We start from the raw sequence: 5215 nt of genomic DNA, 5'->3' as shown, positions 1-5215 counted from the left end.
CACTTCCCTCGCATCACAATCTACACCTCAACAGAATGGTTGTAAAAATCCTTGCCATGATTCCCGGTTGCCCCTATGTTGTGACCATGCATGCATCAATGGCCTGGGATGTTGCAACCTACACTTCAAAGGAATGCGAAGCCTAAATCACATTTATTTTTTGTCCCCAGATTGTGACTTTCCTAACAGCAATTGCAGACCATATCCCTGGTGATAGTGTTTTGTCATCTTAAAAATGAGCACCAGGACAAAGCACCAAAAACCTGCCACTTAAGATCAGATCAGAAGTTACCTACGTGGTGCCAGTACCCACAAGTGCATGATTGACACCTAGATCATTTGAAGAAAAAATTGGCAGCAGAACCATGTGTGCATGGAGGGAGGTATTATAATATAAATACTGTGGAGATGCAATGTATTATTGGTCGTCCCAACATTGGGAGCTTTCATCCCCACCAGCCATATCAGATGGCCAACTGGTTTCCCTCACTCGACCAGAAAACTCATCAAAAGATACGAAAGATGTTGAGATTCCGATTACATTTGCTTGTTGTCTGCTGGATTCTGACCATCCATATGCTGAGTTTTTGCAGTCCCAGAACCATCGCTAATTCTAGTATTTATGATGCACCTACTGTCACAACCTAATTCAGCTGGTTATTCAGGGTTATTTGCCTCTGATTTATCTGGTTATATCCTGGTGCAAACCTAATTTCTCAACATGACAAAATACTTTCACCAGGGATATGGTCTGCAATTTGCTGTTAGGCGAATTGCCCAATACTAGTTCACATTGATACTACCAGTAGGCCTATCAATTGCAAAAAAATAGATTGTGAGTAAAAATAGGCCTACAATCATTGCTACATGTCATGAGGGTGGGAACGGGGAAGGGGGGGGGGTAACTGTCTCGACGTCCCGTTAGGAAAAAAGGCTTATCCCGTTTCCCAATAAGCAATTTTAGCCGAATCGTGACGCAAAACACGGCTTGTCTCGAATCCCGCTAAAATAAGGGTGTCTATCCCGAACCCCGACAGTTATTTTCGGCCCATCCCAGTGTCCCGAAAATACCCGTTCTCCCCCTCATACATAGTAGACCATATTGTCACATTGATGTTTTCTTTCATTTATACAGTTAGACTTCCGAGATCTACATTTTCGACAAAGGCCTGGTGTAATATTACGTACTTGATGAAGGTAATATTAAGGGTGTCTATCCCGAACCCCGACAGTTATTTTCGGCCCATCCCAGTGTCCCGAAAATACCCGTTCTCCCCCTCATACATAGTAGACCATATTGTCACATTGATGTTTTCTTTCATTTATACAGTTAGACTTCCGAGATCTACATTTTCGACAAAGGCCTGGTGTAAATATTACGTACTTGATGAAGGTAATATTAATTTCTTCAAATTTGAAGCATGACGTTAATGGGGTACCAGCACAACTTCATTGACTGCTACGTGGCGCTGGTGGTAACTAAGGTATTGCATCGCTCATATCACTTGAAAAAAACATTTACCCTAGTTACGACCAAAGCTGCTTAGCAGAGGGCGATACCTCATCAGGAGCGCCACAATCATATCATTGGTGTGAAAGCATTTGTATGAAGTTTTTCAGTTCTCAATGTGTTCAAAACCTTAATTGTGAAATTGTGCACTTCGAATTCAAATTCACGTCACTACGTAAGTTTGACATCCATTGATGTCACGGTAATTTCACTGTTATGCTGTGCTGCTTTCAGGTTTAATGACACGAATGAGTACAAGTACATTACATTTTTCGACGAAGGCCTTCTGTAATTTCATACGCTTCTTACGGTTAGTATTGATTCATAATTTCTAGTAAAAAAGTTAATTTTGAAAATGAAAAATATGTTACAATACAATAGACCTGCAAATACCATATACGCAAGTTTTGAACAAATATCACACATATTCCCCAGTTGACTTGTGATGATATTGATAATGGTGGTGGTGGTGTTATCATGTACATGGCTTCTAACGTAGTAAATGTTTTCTTTTCAGCAACATTCAATAGATTTATTTACTGTATTATCATTTCGACCAAGGCGAATTCGACACTTCAATTACACAAGGTTAGTAACTTTTGTTCACAAAATCCAAATGGAGGCAAATACAGAACAATCAAACTTAGTCATTCCAGTCAGTTACTGAAGCACAGTGAAAACTGTCGGGAGCAGTGCAACTGATGGCATGTCAAACTTCCAGTGACTGTCCCTGTCCATATATTTCAAGACAGTACAAATCTTGTAATCATTTTGTTTATGCAATGTACGTTATTATGTATCATTTCAGCACAATCAAACTTAGTCATTCCAGTCAGTTACTGAAGCACAGCGAAAACTGTCTGAATTAGTGCTGCTGATGGCATGTAATTACTCTACTACCACTACCAGTGACAGTCAATGTCCATATATTTTCAAGTGTGCGAAATTAGTACTCGTCTACTTCTTAGTGTTATTTGAATGCAATGTATGTTATAAAAATATTTTTTTAACACTATATCAACATTCTCATTCCTGTCAGTTTCTGAAAATCAGCTAAAGCAATCGCTACCAATGCAGCTGATAACAGCAATTCTTTTTGTTCCCAATGCCCATCCATGACAATATATTTCACGCATGTGACAGTCATGTAATCATCCTGTTTTTTGTGTTCTATTCATGCAATAAATAAATTCAGTTTTTTCAAATCATTGGTGCTACAAAACTATTCTCATTATAGATTATTCATATTTTATAAAATGCTGTCATGTCAAATTTTGTGTCCTATAAATCATTATGAAGTCGGCATTTTATATACAACTTTTGTACTCCTCCTAAATAAACATACAAATCTTGTTTTATGTAAACTTTGTATATGTGACCCGTTACAGCAAAACCAGGCACATGTCGCTCTGAGCTTGGCAGGTTGAGACGGACTGTTTGTTCATTTATCTATTGTCTGCCTTTTGTAAAATATGAGCACATCAATTTCTTCCATTATCTCCTGGTGTCATTTAGGCTCATCTTCTGTGCGACATGTACCTGGTTTTGCTGTGACGGGTCACATATTCTATAGATATATACAACACTCTAATGTCACAATGCCTCTCTCACTCGCTTTTATATAGCAAGATGTATGAATAAACATGACACACCAACTATGTACAAAATTGCTAACAAACTGCACCATTTGTCAGTACACCACATGAAATACAGAGATATGTCTTAATTCTAATCTTTCATTAGCGACACCATTTCTTACCCGAGTGCCTCCTTCATTCATACATCTTGTACTTTGACATTTAACTCAAGATACCCATCTTTGAATATTTTTAGTATACCAAGTACCGGTACTACAATGTCAATGTATTGAAGTCATGTTCTTGTAGTGTTATTGGCTTTCAATTATCTTGTCAAAATACCACTTGGTTCTCGCAAAATCTCAATAAAAACAGATGCTATTGCATGTATTGCATATTCTAACAGCTATCCACTGTATCGATTTATCCATCATCTGTACTATTTGTCACAAAAATGTTATATTATGTAAATCATATTTCATTACATAATGCACACTGCCAATTACTGCTGAACCATTCATATGTCATTTAAATAAATAATTTTCAACTTTTTAAAACCGTCTTATAGTACTGTTCTTGTCACTTAGCTGAACCAATTGCTCTATAGCATGAAATTTCCAGAAATGCCCCAGGGACTGAAAAGTGCTGTTTTAACAGAGAGGTGTCCTAATCTGAGAAGTCGAGTTGAATGGAAACAACCAATTTGGAACCAAAAACTACTGTCCTTATTAAAGAGGTTGTCCTCAATAGAAAGGTGTCCACAAAAAGTAGGTCCACTGTATATGAAAGTACAAACCCTGGTACATGTAGTGACATCATCTACTCCTCGATGTGGACACCTGCAAATGCAGCGACAATGGGTGATATGAATAAAGACTAGCAAATGCTTTTATCTAAAACTCCATGTACATTTACACTAGGCCTTTCTGTACAAAATTGAAGTAAAAGCATTTGCTAGTCTTTATTCATATCACCCAATGTCACATCAGTTATTTAATTCATCGTCCTTTGTGCAGATGGCACCACCCATCAAGCATGTTGGTGACGAATAGTGTCGCAGCATTTCGTCACAGAGCTTACACGAAAATGCACTGTCATTCATTCAGCCATAAGTGTAAGACTGTAGGGTTGTTTCCAACCAAAACATGTTCGAAATGTGTCAAGCATTCGGAACACCCAAAGACTGATTAGAGAAGTCAAAATTGAATGGAAACAACCAATTTGAGACCAAAACGAGTGTCCTTATTGGAAAGGTTGTCTTTAATAGAGAGGTGTCTACTAACGGAGGTTCCACTGTATATAATGTAGGAACCCTGGTTGTGACATTGTCCATTCCTCCAGCTGCACACCACCAAATCCACAACAATGTCACACCAGTTATTTAGTTCATCATGCTTTGCGCTAGATGGCACCAACTGTCAGGCATGTTGATGAATATAGAAGATAAGTGTCCCTGCATTTGGTCTCAAACCCAGGTTGTGACGTTGTCCTCAGGCTGTTCATTCATATCTTTTGAATAGGTTGGCCAAGCCTCATGGTAGAGTTTGCTAGTAAATTTCGTCTTGGTGTTTTGAATGGTTGACACATTCTCAACTTGTCAATTCTTGACAACTTGTCAATTCTTGACAGGAAACAACCTTATGGCTGAATAAATGGTCCTGGTCTCCAGTCATCTGCAGCCATTAGGGTATTCATTCTTTTGCTGGCTGCTTCATTCTCTGCTAGTTGAAAATGGGTCATCCTAAACATCATCCACAAGGATTTTAGTCATTAATTGCAATAAATTGTTATGATCATAAATTCACAAACATCATAGACTACCTGTGATAGATGCCGATTGTTTCAAATAGTTGCCACATTTCGAACTTTTCATAGCTGGCATAACGCTGCAGTCCTACACTTACATGAATGCATGAAACTCTCCATCAAATCGTGTGCCGTAAACTGCCATAGCCAATACAATCGCCATGCCCCCCACGACAATTTTACTTCCTTGCTTACCAGATAAGAAAGACTGTATAGCTGATTACTATATATATTAGAACCTTGTAGGTCAACACTGCTGAATACTACATACCTATTTATGATCACCAATCTTCTCCCACTCTTTCTTCTTACCGAATGTGTC

General features: G+C 38.4%; 1 long non-coding RNA gene across 1 annotated transcript; it reads left to right on the top strand.

Moving 5' to 3' along the window:
• Positions 1 to 1068: 1068 nt before the first annotated feature.
• LOC135494765 (uncharacterized) lies at positions 1069 to 3904 on the top strand. The gene is made up of 4 exons (XR_010448449.1): positions 1069 to 1197; positions 1745 to 1820; positions 2028 to 2098; positions 2319 to 3904. It is a non-coding gene; the product is annotated as an uncharacterized LOC135494765 (long non-coding RNA).
• Positions 3905 to 5215: the final 1311 nt, after the last annotated feature.

Source organism: Lineus longissimus, chromosome 10, assembly GCF_910592395.1.
Source record: "Lineus longissimus chromosome 10, tnLinLong1.2, whole genome shotgun sequence".
Classification (NCBI taxonomy): domain Eukaryota; kingdom Metazoa; phylum Nemertea; class Pilidiophora; order Heteronemertea; family Lineidae; genus Lineus; species Lineus longissimus.
The sequence above is the reverse complement of the archived record's forward strand: the minus strand, read 5'-3'. Positions and strand labels throughout refer to the sequence as shown.